Source organism: Lonchura striata, chromosome 2, assembly GCF_046129695.1.
Source record: "Lonchura striata isolate bLonStr1 chromosome 2, bLonStr1.mat, whole genome shotgun sequence".
Classification (NCBI taxonomy): Eukaryota; Metazoa; Chordata; class Aves; order Passeriformes; family Estrildidae; genus Lonchura; species Lonchura striata.
The window spans coordinates 88,928,666-88,944,199 of record NC_134604.1 but is presented as its reverse complement, the minus strand read 5'-3'; the positions used below and the strand labels follow the sequence as shown (position 1 = coordinate 88,944,199).

Genomic DNA, 15,534 nt, shown 5'->3' with positions numbered 1-15,534 from the left:
TAAATGTGTCACACTCACTTTTCATTCTTGTCTCTTTTTATCAGTTCTCTAAAACTGATTATTTATCTCTGGAGAGGGAGGAAAAAAAAAGTAAAAGGCCCATTACAAACCTCTGGCCCAGATCTGCCAGTCTTAGAGTTTTAGTTTGTGTGGAAAGTGAAACTCCTCTGGAAAGAGATATACTGGCTATGGTTGTTCACTTTTTAATCTATTTGTTTTTGATATAATATGCTATTTACTGTTTAAGGACCTTTCATGTTGCTTTAAATTGAAGTTTTTAAAACGAGTCTAGCATAAAAAGCTCTAAGTGACATAGGCTGAGTAGAAAAATACAGCATCTTGTACAGACAGCCTTTGTTCACCACATTACAATTGAAAGCAGTGTAGAGCAGGCTTGGTAGATAACCTGCCTTCTTAAAACAAGAGGGTTTCTAATTTCCACACATCCTAATCACAGTCACATTACTTCACTCTCTGTACCAGACCCCTCAGGGCTGGCTCTAGGTTTTGCTGTGAAGTCACATGTGTGGGGCCTGAGGCATTTTTCCACTTTACTTTTTTCTTTTTTAATCCTTTTGCCGGTTGGGACTCTCTAACTGGCTCTGTTGTCATGGGTGGCTGACTAGTGTGGTAAGGAAGAGAGCAGCACAGGTAATCACCCTCCAGGTTTCATACTTGTTTTTTTTCTTATGAAGATGAAGATGTTGCAATATGTGTTTGCTAAGGAAAAGGAAGCTTCTCCCCTCACCTCCTTTCCCAGACCAGTGTGTGATTTCCACGTAATAAATTCCCCTCTGTTTCCCTACCTTTTTCCTTTGCTGCTTAGCTCTTGTGTGTGGTTGTACTATTTCTCAAAAAATTAAAATGTGCCATCTGGCTTAAGGTATCTTTCGTCTTTCAGTTGCTCTTCAATATTTTCTGTGGTAACTGTTAGAGGATGTTGATACCAGCAAATGGTTATGACACTTGAAATGGGGATTGTAGAGTGCTGAAGAGGATTTTCAAGAGTGATCAACTCCTCACTCTGATGACAGCATGTTTGGAAAGCCAGTGGGTCCTTTGGAGTCTGTATCTGCTTCCTTGATTTGGAGATTTGGCCCCTGAAAAAAAGGGATACTGAATGTCTGGGGTCCAAGCAGATGGGAGACACTCAAAGAGAGATTGTGGGGCAGCTGCGGGGTGCAGAGGGGATATGTACCACCAAACAGTCAAGTCTGACTCTACCTTGTATTAAAAAAAAGAGGCCTTTTATAAGTCCATAATACTTGTACTATGTTACAAAGGGAAAACTGTATCTAAGCAGAATGTTAGATAAGATGTTTCTATAAAGATTTCCTAAAGTTAAACTTTGCATGTTTTGGTAAATCTTGTGAATATCACTTATTAAAAAAAGATTGTTGCACCACTATTTCCATATACATGAACAAGCCTAACTGCAGTTGAAACTACATAAAAAATTAGACCAACTTCAAAACTACACTTGGGATCCAAATGACACCACTGGGAAGATTTAGCATAAGAAGTTTACCTGAAGCTGGAACCTGTGTTTGCAATTCTGTGCCAAATGTGGTTTGGGCTATAAGAAAGGACTAAGATTTGTCATCTGATATTAATGAAAAACAAATAACATATTTATTTTGGCTTATTTTTCAAAAAAAGCCAGCCCTAGATTTCTGGGAAAGCTTCAGTAGAATAATTTCTTAATCACGTCTATGTTCTTAGGCATATCTGGCCTTCAAAGTCCATAATAAAACTCCCCACTGATTCCCTTGGGATTATGTCCCTCAGAATGGATGACAGGAGAAACAAATACTCATCAGGCCTCAGCCATTGCCTGGCAATCCCAAGGGAAATGCCCCTCTGATCCCCACAAGGAAATCCTCAGACACTATTTTACAGGATAAGGAAAATCTCCTCTTTCCCAAGGATGACAGAAAGAAAGACAGACCACGTGAGGCAGGATGTGCCTATCCCCTTTTGAGACAAAGAGAAAGTGCTAGCACATGGGCAGCCAAGGGAAGGGAAGCCAGCAGAAGGCTTTTGTAAAAGGCTAGGATAGTTAGTGTGGATGCTTCAATGTAAACAGATACAAATGTGTTAATGAAATGAAGTGAAAAGTCTTAATTTTAGAATGTGACAATATTTCAAAATTATTTTTACCTTGTTACATACTTTAACACTTATGCAGGTCACTCCAGAGATAATTCTGATTTGAAAAAATTATGTTTTAAATTATATAAGACATTTGTTTGCTTTTTTTTTGAATTTAAGAGTGGAGTGAATGTCATACAGGTGTGACTCTTGGGGATGGTGCTAAACAGGGACAGGAGCTGGACTCAGTGGTTATTGTAGGTCCCTTCTAACTGTGATTCTGTGGTTTTATGATATTTTTTCTTCAAATATACAGATACTACCTAAAATAAATAATATTTTTATTCTATAATTTGCATTTTACAGGTTGTATTCTGTATATTTTTGGCAAATTTCTATTATATCAAGTTGCTATTGATATTGGAATGGAGGTTGAGATTGCTTTGCTTTGTAGTCTCTGCTTGGTCACAGTCATAAGGACTCTGCTTCTAAAGTCTGCTGAATATACTCCAATTCTAATGATAAAGTTATGTCATATTGACTTTATTTTATAGTATTTAAGCCACCTAATTCATCACAGAAAGCTTCTATTTAAAAAAAAATATTTTTACTTGTATTTTTATTTTGTTATGTTAATGAGCTCACCTTTGGTCATGCAGACCATTCTATCTGTCCTATTTCAGCAAGTAAGTCCCATCCACAACTGCTATCACTCATAATGCCAGCTGTACTGGGCATTAATAGTGTGTTTCTTGCCCTAGATTAATTTAAAAGTTTTTTTTCTTAATGGTACCACAAAAGCAAGAGTCCCATCAGCTTCTTAAAATAAATTAAAATATCAATGTAATAACTACCAAGGAATTGCTGTCAGCTAAAAACTACATTCACATTATTTTGGAAAGTAGCTTGCGCAGCCTATTCTGAAAGGTCTTCAGTGGGGGAGACTCCAGACCATCCATAAACAGTAATTTCCACAGCTTCAATGTCTTCACTGTGAGAAAATTTTTGCCAGAATTTGACCTGACTTTCCTTCATTTCAATGTAGTACTGTCACTTTCTGTCATCTGGCTGTAGTGCTGAAATACAAACTCTTCCCTACCTCTTCCCAGAAGGCTTTTAACATTTGAAGCCCTTGTTTTTTATGTCCACTCATTTTCTTTTCCAGATGAAATCACCCCAGTTCAGATTTCTTTCCAGGTGACATTTCTTAAATTTCTGATCATTCCCATTCCTCTCCTTCGGACACTTTTGAAGGCAGCTGTTTCTCTTTTGAAAGGTGATTTTTTAATGGGGTCCCTGCCAGCGTGCAGCTGAGCAGCGTGATCACTGCCTTATCTTACAAGCAAGCTGCTATATGCTCAGCTCCCAACAGCTCAGCCCTCTGGCACCCAGATATGCTTCTGATTTTCTTTCCCACAACTCTGCGGGGAGAGAAAGAGATTCTCCCTCATTCAAAATCAAGCTTCAGTCTTGTGCTGGCTGCTCCTACCTAGTGGAACCTTCAAAGTTCTTCAGGAGCTGCTAAGAGATAAAGAGGGTCCTGGATGTTATCTTTTGGAGAAGAATGGAAACCAAGCTTTTTCTGTATACATGAGACACATTTGACCCCATGCGATTCTTTTTCTCTCTCTGTTTTCCTTCTAATATGAAAATACCCCAAAAATTTGCAATGTTTAATTTTATCTTATTTTATATTTTTTCTTATTTTTTCTCATTTGCATTATTAATTTAAGCATATGTGATATGAAAGTGTAATTTTAAATAAAAAAAGACCAGAAAACCAAAAACTTGACCTTTCTTTTAACCATTATTTCTTCCAAAGTGGCTTGCATCATTAAGCATAAAATTTTTTTTCATATTCAGGTCAGTAAAAATTTTGTGAAAAACCCTCACCTAATTTTTGAGTGGTTGTTCTCCTTCTCGACTTGACACATTTGAGCAAAATAACTCATCCAAAATTCTAATATAATTCTGCACCTATGTACATTCATTCAGATTTTGCATCAGGATAGCTGGTTAGTTTTGTACACAGCAGCGTATTTTGAATATTTTCTAAAAAATGGCAAGATTTTATTCATAGAAAACATAGACTTAGGTGTGTTACTCCCTCAAAGTTAACAGAAAATTCCCTTGAGCTTCTCTTGGGAAGGATTGAGCCTTTAATCTGTGTTTGTTTAATAATAAAGTCCCTGAGATAGGCTGGTAGATAGGTTTCTTTGATACACACTTGTATCAGTGTTAGGTATGGGATTTTTTTTTTCTGGTGTACCCTGGTTTCTTAGACTGCTTAAGCAGGTACTAATGATTTTGCCACAATGATCTCTTCCTGACCCTCTTGCTTGTCTTTCTGTTCCTATTTCATGAAGGTAGATAGATATTTTGTAGCAAAAATGTGAATATATATATGTATATATATATATATATATAATGAGTGGTTCATAATTAGTCTTCTGTTTTTTTACTCCATTAATTTCCATTCCACATCATTTCTGAACAAACATTTGCTGTCAATATTTGCTGAAAAAGTCCAACTGAACCAAGTAAATAAAGCATTAGAAAACATAATTTTGTTTCTTCATTCAGCTAAATCCATTAAGACTTTAACACAAGTAGAAACTAAAGACAAAGGGAATTTCTTAAAATATGAAGGCTTGTAGCACATTTGCATTTTGAAATTAATTGCTGACCTAATTATTTGTCAGTAGTAGGATAAGTTAATCAAATATAACTTACAGTAAGGCTTCTAAACACCCACAGGATTTTCTCCCTCAGAGTAAATTGTCATAGTGGTCCAGTTTGACAATCCATTCTCACTGTCATCTTGTGACCAAAGGAAGACTATCTGCGAAATGGTACCATATGGAGACACAAGAGAGAATAAAATACTTAGATCTCCTGTACAAAGGCATGATAAGCTAACAGTCACCAGAGGAAGTCAGGAACGACGACGCTTTGAAAAAAGAAATATCCTGGCTTTCAAATCCATTTAGATTTATTTTTATACTCTCTCCAGTTCGGACTAAAATAGTCTGATAATAAATATGCATATAAAATAGAAATCAAACGTATTGTGCAATGTTTCATTTCTAGCATATCTGTGGATCTGCATTTCATGCTTAGTATTAGTTTGATGAAAAGGCCAGAATTTATAGACAAGACTAGGACTTTTCCCTCTTCATCTTATGGAAACTAACTTTGTTGTCCCGGAATAATATGTCGCAACCAAGTACTTCATGACCTGAGGCTAAGAATGCACAATTTTACTTCAAATGCACTTGGAAACAAAATCTGATAAAATGATCAGGTAATGTGACCAATGCATTATTTTCAAAAGGCATACCTAGGTGTTTGAGCTAGAAATACCTCATCAGTAGTAATATGAACTACTTCATCGCTTCTGTTATTACAGTACTGCCTCTCTCCTGTCATCTGCTGGCAATGGCAACCCACAGAAAGGGATGTTTTTCTGATCATTTTGCACTCATTAAATACAGCTGTCACAATAGCGGATGCGAGACTGCATACAAAACTTTTATGCCACGTCAAAATAAAGCAGAAACATTTTAAAAAGATCTGAAACCTTTGAAGCCTTTTCTTGAGAAATATTGAAATATTGCTTTTTGTTGTTGTTGTTTGCGACAATTGAAAATGTTCCACAGCTACACGCATTAAAACTCACTGCAGAACAAAACATCATCCATCAAAATTAAAGAAAAAAAGAAAAAAATGGAGAAAAAATAAAACCAACCCAAATCTCTCTGAAGCACAAAGTGTTTGGTTTCTGAGCATCTGAAGTTCTGGTTCATCACCTGATTTCTGGGGCTGAACATTCACTGAGTCTCAAGATCTCAAGGGACCTGACATTTAATTCTGGATTATGGATGAAATCTGCCCCATAAAACTTCCAGCTGAGTGAAAACATCTTCCCCTAGTTCCCTATTCTGAGAAATAGTTCATTTTCAGGCTAAGCAGCAGTAAATTCTGCAGTTGCTTGACATTATTGCCGTAAAAAAATATTTAAAAGGTCATTGTGAATGACCCCAAAACCATTTGATGACTGGTGTGAACAGAGAAGCCCTTATGAGTAGCATGAGTAATTACTCTTGTTTGGATGCAAGTCTGTTTAAATACTGTACCATGCCAGGTGACCTATTGAAGACGTTGGTCAGCAGGCAAAAGCTGCAAGAAAGTGATAATTTGCACCTGTCTTGCACCTCCCAAATTCAGAATTGCATGATCATAAAAGAATAAAAATTTTTAACTGTGAAGCATCTCCTTGAGTTGATGGCTACTGAGAAACAGGTCAATTGGGAAGATAAAAATTTTTCAAAAATTCAGAATATTCAAATGACACCCAGTTGTGGGTAAAATAGCTACTCATATGACCATACTCAAGATATTCAGGATGGCTGATCTTAAACTTCTATCAAGAGACTTCTTCAAAGACTGGATGATGTAGGTATAAATCAATGACTTCTATTACTTGCAGTAACTCCTTTAACAAAAATGAGATCCATTTTTTTGTAGTAAGTCTGTTCTACGTTGCACATCTTCTGCCTTTCTGAATGTATGGGCTTGAGCCAATTATGTGATTTACTTGTGGATTTTCCGTTCCCTTCTCATTTTTAAATTTAAATTTTTGCCTGTGCAAACAATGATGAGAAAAAAATGTGCAAGTGCATGTGCATGTACACACATGTGTTCATCTAAATGCACCTTTAACACAGACCTGAAAAGTTTTTCATGCTCACAGTCCTGCCAGGAGGAGGATGTATGGAAAAGAGTCCCTTGGAAGCCATGGCTGGTCTGGAACAGCCCCAAGCTCTCTCATTTCCCCTGCAAAGTGCAAACACATGATGGCCAAAGGGAGTCAACTTCCAGCATTTGTGTGGCTGGCACCCATGCAACGCAAGCTGCTTTCATTATGGGGAGCTAAGTGTGTCTCCATGAGATTTGGTGACACTCACAACTGTTGTGTGGAGATACTACCAGTTCTCTCCCTCTCTCTCTCTCTCCCCCCGGCTCCTATCCCTTCTCTCTGACTTGCTTCTTCCTGATGCAGCTATTTCCTACTCCCTTTACTTCTCTTCCTGGATACCTTTTATATTGTTCTTTACCTTTGTTGATGACATCTTTCCTGAGGTGAAAGAAAGAAAATTGCATCCCTGGCTTTGGGAAAAGGAGAAAGACAACACATGTCTTACTCCAAGAGCATATTCTCTTAGAGCAGCAGTTTTTGTTAGAAGGCATGACAGAATTTGAGTGAGAATACCAACATTGGGAAGAGCATTGCTGAGCTCTTGTTTGCAATTACTGCCTACCATCAACATTCCTGGCTCATGTAGTCCCAAGATCAATTTGTCTGATGTCCCAGACAGAGTTGGCTTCCCAGATTGCAGAAAAGTTTTTCAGACAGTACTAGACTCCATAAATCTGAACCTCAAGGCACTAATCCCAGCTATGGCTGTAGGGTTGAGTCATTTTGGGACTTGAGTGAATGGGAATAAATCACAGTGGAATGACCATTGGAAGGAAATACAGTCAGAAGAAATCTCAAAGTGTAGGTTGTGAATGAGTATGAACAGAAATTAAGGCAAAGATGGAGAATTTGGCATGAAGTATAGGGAAGAAAGGAGTGAGAGAATTAAAATAAAGGACACAAGTAATGAAAGAGAGAGAGAACAGAGGAGAAGAAGGAATATGAAAACAGTGAGAAAGAGAAGGAAGAATGCAATAGAGGGAAGGACAATATATGAAGTGGGAAAACCTTACTGGGAAAGTTGAGACAAAGGGAAGATAAAACCCATTTGAAACACCTACAGGTAACATATTGTGTGCACAGCTACACCTTTTCACCAGCCCAGAGTTCACTTTCTCTCTCAACATCAAAGTCCTCCTGCTGGCCTTGGGCCAACTGATACTCCACTGTTGCCCTGGCTGCTCCTGTTCCTCCCTTCTGGGATCCGTATTCCTTACTCCTGCCATCCCATACCAGGTCAATACATTCGAGTGCCTGGCCAACTCCTGTCTTATGGCTTTCAGAACTCATTTTCAGACTGGACTGTAATCTCAAAATCTGCCCAAGAGGGCACGGTATAATCCCAGCTCGATTTTAAAGGTCAAGTCCTGCAGGTTTTGCTTGGTTTTGACTCATTCAGACCTTCCAGTGATTTCAAAAGCCATTGACCTAGATAAGGGAGGGCAGAACTGGGGCCACAGTGAGATTTCCAGTATAAATACTGACTTCATTTTCAGATGGCTTTGCTGTACCTGCCATGAGGTTTCACTGCTCTATATTTCTTATTGAAATATGTGTAAGGTTCTGTACATCAAATACATAAAAGATTTGACTTTTAATTCCTACCATGTATTTTGGTAAGAGGAATTAAATGTCAAAACACAAAAGCAATTATACACTTAATGGTAAAAAACATATAATCAAGTCATTTTTTATATTTTCAAATTGCGGGGATTGAAATAAAAGGGCAAGAGGGTCTTAGTTTGACATTATAGGAGATGGAAAGGCACATTTGTATCCTTTTGTACCTTTTACAAAATGAATATGCCTGTAATCAGACCCATTCATTTTGAAATGGAGATTGTGCTTTAGATCTATGACATATTTGCGAGGGTGTTGAGAAAGTATCTAAGTAAAATGTGCCATAGGAAATCAACTCTGGGGATATGCAGTTATTCTTCACAATGATATATAACTAGTTTGGCATAACACTTGGGGTGAAACAAAGCCTGCTTGTATGGGCAAGTCATGGCTGTATATTTAAACAATCATCGCTACAGCAAGGTAGGCAAAATTTCCTAACTCGGGAAGTGTCCAAGCTTCAAATTGTTGGAGGCTGGGACAGTGAGATGGGACACTGCCACGAGGTTATCAGCTTCTCCTCTTCAGCAGGCAGCTGCTGGAGGCCACTTTGGAGTTTAAGACACAGATCTAGTTTTTAGCTCTGCCTCTGTCAGGCTAATTTTTATGTCCCTTTCCTCTATGTACCTAGCAAATTTAAAGAAACTCTGTTTCTACGATATTTGGAAGTACTGGCTAATTGCTGGTGTATCTGTACATTCCCTGCCACAGTGAACCACTGCTCCTAATGCTAGGCTGGTAAGCACCTCTCCAGCAGTGAGCTGGGCCTCCAGTCTGGGCACAAGGACAGGGGGCATCACGGTTCTCTCCAGCCTGAGTAGGTGCCTTCCCTTCACAGAGGCTGGGGATGACTGATGCACATTTACAGCCCAATCTGTCATTTTTCTATTGCAAGACCCTCTGTAGATGAGACAGACTAGAGGTACAGAAATGGACTTCTGTGAGTTTAGTGACAACAGAGTGCTAAAATGTCTCTTTTCCACTTCTACAGCAGTTTATGAGGCAATGGAAGACCTACTAGTGATAAATATTGCTACATTACTGCAATGTGGCAAATGCTTATACTCAGCATCAATCTTTGTGAGCCATTGACCAAATTCCTTTTTAACACTGTAAAATCTACAAACATATCCCGTCAAAAACATAACAGATGTAAAGTGTAGGATCATTCCTCCATCCCACAGACTAGCACACTCATATTTTTCCAAATTCTGATGTCTGATTCCTGCTTAGGATGATATTGCATTTGTGAACCTGTGAAAAAACACTAAAAATTATTATGAATGTCGCTGCTTTGTAAGTAAATATATACAGGTAAGTGGCTCTGACATGAGCTAGATGAAAACTCCGAAATAAATAATTTAAAACATGACTTAAAATGCCCCAAAAATGAAATTCAAGCTGAATTACCAATCAGACCACATTTTTGTCATTCTGAAGAGGAAATATTTGTTTGGACTATGGTGATTCCCTGCATACACAGATAGCTGGCACTTTGCTTAAAGCTTATCCAGGTAGTCAACTTACAGAAAGGATTTCCCTTCAATGGATTTACATCAGCAACCTGTTCCAGCCAAAATGTGAGTTATTTACTATGGAGCTGGGCAAACTAGGGTTTTATTTTAATGCCAACTGTAATTCTCTACTTCCAGAATTAATTTTTGGAATTAATTAATTGGAATTAACTAATTGGAAAGAACCTGTTTTTTTTTTAAATTTTGTGTAGAAATACTTATATGTTTTCTTGATGACTCTTTTATAAAGGTATCATAAAGATTAAAAGCCTGATCCAAGAAAAAAATAAAGTAAAAATAGTCATTTGAGGAAATATGAAAACACTGTCCAGTTCACCTGGAGATCTGCTGCTTCTGCAGACTGCTACAAATCTGTAGAAGTCCTAAAAAACACAAAAGATTTTAAGAGAATGCTTGTATTTATATTTTATGACTTAGAAATTGTAGAACATCTATTTTGCATGCCAAAGCACTATTATTATATATCTATATTTAGCTTTCACTTTTAGTGGGTGTTGTCTGCTAATGTATATTTGGAGCGTTTGAAAATTTAATGTAAAATTGTGGTATTTTTCACTTTTTGTAAAGTGTGTGCTTTTGATAACAAAAGAGGAAAAAATCCTCAACCTGCTAAATAGTACTTACTGAGAACGAGGTTTCTCTTTTTCAGGGAAAAGGAAACATTGACCTTTTAAATCCTACATGCAGGCTCACAATTTTATAGGGGGGAAAAGAATGGATCAAAAAATCCCATTTTTTACAGAAGTTAATTTCTCTCAAATTTGGACCAATTGAGTTCTATCGTGTTATGTTTCTCCACAGAGAGAATGCAATGACTGGCACAGGAAATAGCTGAAAACAAATTTTTTGATGGACATTTTCTGTCACCCTTTACCATCACAGCATACATTTTCCTGTCACATAATATACAGTAATTATATGGATTTTCCTCTTTCCAAATCAGAGGAATGCTTCCTTACTTGAACGGAGGGGCCACAGACTACTAGTCAACCTAAAAATCCTGTTAGCATTACATCTCAGCATAAATAAAGAATTTGGATCAGTGCCTTGTTAGATCACCGCTATTTCTAGCTCACTGAGTAAAAAGAGCATTTTTTGCAGCCTAGTTTGATAAGTAAAAGGTGTCTTTCTCACCTGCGTGCACTCTGAATTGTCACTCTCATTCTTTGTTCCTTTGCATGCGGCTGTTGTCAGCTCCCGAGTCACAGAACCACTTGCAGGAACGGCTCGGGAGAGTTTCGGAAGAAAGGAAAGGGAAAAAAGGAGCCGCATTTTTATTTAACAGGAGAAGGAGAACATAAAGAAAAGAAAGGTGTTCTCAAGAACGTAGCCTGCAGCCTTGTCAGGTAGCATTTCTTCTGATGGTTTTTTTCTCACCCCTTTCCCACCCCAAGATCTCTCTTCATCATTTTTTTAAACATCTCTTCTGGGACAGAGACATGAAAGTGAATTGTGGGTCAGAGGCAAGAATTAGGGGTTGCCAGGTCTGCTTTCTGATGGCTTTACTTTATCTTTGTGTCCAAGCTCTTGCCAGTTAGCAGGTACTCTGGGTTATCCATTCCAGTCACATCATTTTCTGCTTGATGACAAGCATCACACCTTCATCCATCACATTTACATTTCAAACTGCCACACTGCTCTATTGATTAATTATTTAGCAGCTCTTGGCCACTTGTGAGCGTTTCTGTGCTCACGTTTCACGGGGAAGGTCCATTCTTTTTATTTATGTGCAGTTTTGTAAAGCTAAAATAAAAAAAGAAGGTAAAGCCTTTATCATACACACATCCCCCTAACCCATGTGTGTGTGCCTGTATCTATGCACACGTGTGTGAATATTTACGTGTGTGTGTGTGTGTGTGCACGCCAGTACAATTAGGAGCACCCAGGGAGCAGAAGCAGGTAACCTGATCAATAAGCACATGCTCACACTGATAATAGATTTCTGAGTTTTCAGAGCACTGAACAGCAGATCAATGAGATCTTGCAGGTGTGCTGGAGCCGGGAATTGCATCAGCTACATCATGCTCCCTACAGACCTGCAGGGAACACAGACATCGTCCTCTGGGCTTTGTCACTTTGAGCAAAAACTGATGGAGCATTTTTGCAGGTGCCTGCTAATGGCTGTGTATCTTCCACATCACAGTCAGGAAAGGGCAGCCTCTGAACAAGACAGGAGATCCAATTCGACCTGGGGCTCGACTTGCTCCAGAAAATCACTCCATCTGTCTTTTCCTCAGTTCTCCTTTGGTGAAATGCAGAATAAGGATCTAATCTTAGTCTTTTTGCTTGCTTTATTTTCAAATAGAAATCCACTGTAAGAATAACGTCTATCTGCTCTTTCTGAAAATGCAGGTTAGCTCAGAAATCTGTTTGGCAGAAAGATGTTTGGCCTTGCTTCTGTTTCCTGGGGCACTCCTGGGCACTCTGCTTTAGCTGGACACTTTCCTGACTCACCATCACCACCCTCACCCAGCAGTTCTCATGAGAGCAATCTGTAATCCTTTGGTGTCCCAGGTGGTGGTACATTCCAGACTACCCTCTGATATTGGTAACTGCTTGTCCAAAGATTCATGTCTCTAGAAGGAATAGCTGCAAAAAGAAAGCAAGATGCACAATTCCATGATGGAAAGAGAAATATTTTCAATAAAGGTTTTGGAAAAGTCATCACTCATGTTGGAAGAGAAAATAAGGTAATCTTGAAGTCTAGAATTAATTTAGTATTTGTATCTATTTTAATGTTTTCTATTGTTTTCTTTTTTTAAAGTTTATTATGTATATAACCAAATAAATATAAACAGAGTGATGCTTTTTCCTGTTATTAATTTTCAATGATTTTTGACTTATACAAAGCTTATGAAAATCAAAAAGAGTAGGTATATTACCTTTGTAGCTCTGGATGACATCCTTGAAGAGCAGGAGCTCCATGGCTTTTATTACTCCATCTCTCACATTTATCCTTCAAATTGTAAAAGTCAGTGTAATACCACTAGTTTTTTTTTTAATGGATGGGATTTGTGTCAGTATTCAGCTCATTTTGTGAATGCTGTTAGGCTCGGGTTGGTCAACATTTTTCTGTCAAAATTACTTGGTTTGTTCTAAAGTACATTGGGAACTTGAACAAGATGAGTGAGTATCCTATTTATATTTACCGTAAAATATTATACCACTCATACAATGCCACAAAACCACCTGCTTGGTCTATTAGTGTTGCTAGTACACTATTTAGCACACAGAGAATAACCGACTGGGTCCTTTCTATTGAAAGTATTGAAATAAAAAAGTGGAGTTAACCTTAGTTTTGACTTGTGGTGGAGGATTTGGTTGTTTGGTCAAATATAATCCCCATCTCTGACTACATTTAAAGGAAATATTTAATGCTTTTTTTTTGCCATTACTTTGCCTCCGTGTTTGCTTCTCTTCCTCTCATTCAATCCCTTTCTGAATCTATTCTAACAGAAACTTCTGTGAAGTGCAAATTAATCTACTTGTATTTTTTCAGCTCTTTCCAGAACTCCTCCACCTCTGGCATTTAAAGAAAGCACTTGGTGCTGACTGTCCAGACATTCCCCATATCTTCTGCCTCGTACAGCACCAAAACCAGCAAAATGAGTGCCTGACAAAGAAGACCACCGAATCCCTGCGAGTGAGGGAAATGTTTCTCTTGCTTTAGTGTATAAGGGAGGAAGGGAATGTGGCATGTAACTCCACAGAGGGAAACACAGCAATGGATGGTCTTATCTGTGAGAAATCCTGACCTCCCAATTTCCAGTGTACTATGAATACTCAGAGAAAAAAAAAATAATTTCTGCCTGTTATCCTAAGTGATTTTCGCTGATATAACTTCTGCATGTGAAATGTCATTGCAGCAGTATTAAGTTATAATTAGAATAATTTAAACATATAGTGTTTTGAAAATCAACACTTTCATGGTAGAACAAAGGCGATGATATCTATTACCTCTATAGTAAACAAAGTGATTTATAATGTAAAGTGCAAAAATGAAGGACAGAATGTGAGCTTTAAACTTACACAGCAGAGCGGTTTTTCTTACATGAGAAACTCCAACAAGAAAACAAAAATACTGGTACCGTGGCAACACCTGATAAAAGATTTTATCTAGATCTTTCTGTAGTACTCTTCCACTGTAAAGATCCAAAATTAAATGAAGACAAATGAAGTTCTTTCTCTAATATTGTCATCATATAGTGAAAATGTACTGATCTGCCTTTTAATTTTCCCCCCTTCATTTCTTGGAAATAGACCTTCTCTGTAGAATAACAGTCTCTGTTAAATACCTATTCATTCATTGATCCTAAAACTATCTGATATAGGGCCGATATGGCAGCAAAGCTCTTCACACTTTTTTTTTTTGCTTGCTTCATCTCTTCACATTCACAGTTAACAGGCTTGCTCTGTATAAAAAGAATAAACACAGTAATTGGTATGCCATAGGTATGTTTAATTTGTATTGTCACAAATAAAAAGGAAAAACAGCACTTCATCTTTTTTTGGCTAATGAGATCAGGAAAGTATTTTCATAACTGAAAACAAAGAGTCTTTTAAATAAGAGTCTTATGTTAGAAAGTGAGAACAATATAAAATAGACCCCTTTCAGTGAATTCTTCTCTAAAATGCCAAACATGATAACAAACAAAACCAATTAAGTTATGAGTGGACTTCTTACTTTACATAGATTAAAATACATGAACATAAAATTCTCAATATTTTACAGGATTACACAGCCTCTAATTCTTATTTATTAATTTTATTCCTATTAATTACCATTTCTGACTACATAACTACTAGCCAGCATATCCTGCTATTACCACTAATGAGAAATGTCCCAAGAAATTATATGACAGACACAAAACATCTAAGTAGAGCAACAGGTGGTTCTTCATATTATCTATGAATACAGCATTACTTTACCATTTTGAGGAGCAAATATTCAGCTGTTGCTGAGAAGGTGGTCAATTGCATCATCAAACTTAGCTGACTTCCACTTGGTGACTAGAGTTCATTAAAGATGAACATCCACATCTTATTGTCAATCCTTTTCTGAAGAAGAATTATTGTTAATCAATTTTGATATAAAGGTCAGAGAAGAAGAATGCTATGTCTTCTGCCCAAGCCTGATCATTCAGTCAAGAGAAAGAGCCAGTACAGTATTTTCCAGAGGAATTAAAAAGACAGACAAATAAACAACCAACCAAACCATGAAATGGCAAGTCATAGATCAAGCTAATAGTGCAGTGCTGTTTCCCACGGAGAACAGTGCTCCTGCCTGACTTTTGAGCACATGGTGCATTTGCTCTTACTTTATTAGCCAAGAAGGACTCACTTCTGCCTTCCCAGTACACCCAGAAGTCCCAGAAATACAGTGATGGTTCCATCTGTTATGGTAATAGCATTAACAACTATTCTTTTCAATCAAGGAACCCTATTTATCAGATGGTCACCTGTAGCTGGAAATCCCACAGGCTGACCACATGCAACACAACTAATTTCTTTTTATTTCCTCTAAATTTA

At 37.6% G+C, this 15,534-nt stretch overlaps 1 protein-coding gene and 1 long non-coding RNA gene across 6 annotated transcripts in view; one reads left to right on the top strand and one right to left on the bottom strand.

The window, feature by feature from the left end:
- Positions 1-9,491: 9,491 nt before the first annotated feature.
- Positions 9,492-13,821, top strand: LOC144245943 (uncharacterized). Of its 2 annotated transcripts, XR_013339518.1 has the most exons (4): positions 9,492-9,784; positions 11,200-11,351; positions 12,520-12,695; positions 13,505-13,821. It is a non-coding gene; the product is annotated as an uncharacterized LOC144245943 (long non-coding RNA). The 2 variants fall into 2 exon arrangements; XR_013339517.1 differs by lacking the exon at positions 9,492-9,784 and having other exon boundaries at positions 10,957-11,351.
- A 622-nt stretch (positions 13,822-14,443) lies between these two features.
- Positions 14,444-15,534, bottom strand: part of LOC110474669 (uncharacterized) — a 380,689-nt gene continuing 379,598 nt past the window's right edge. For all 4 annotated transcript variants that reach the window (XR_013339508.1, XR_004147823.2, XR_013339510.1 and 1 more), the window contains one exon: positions 14,444-15,063. The gene's annotated coding sequence lies outside the window, so the exon portion shown is untranslated. The remainder of the gene's footprint in view (positions 15,064-15,534) is intronic.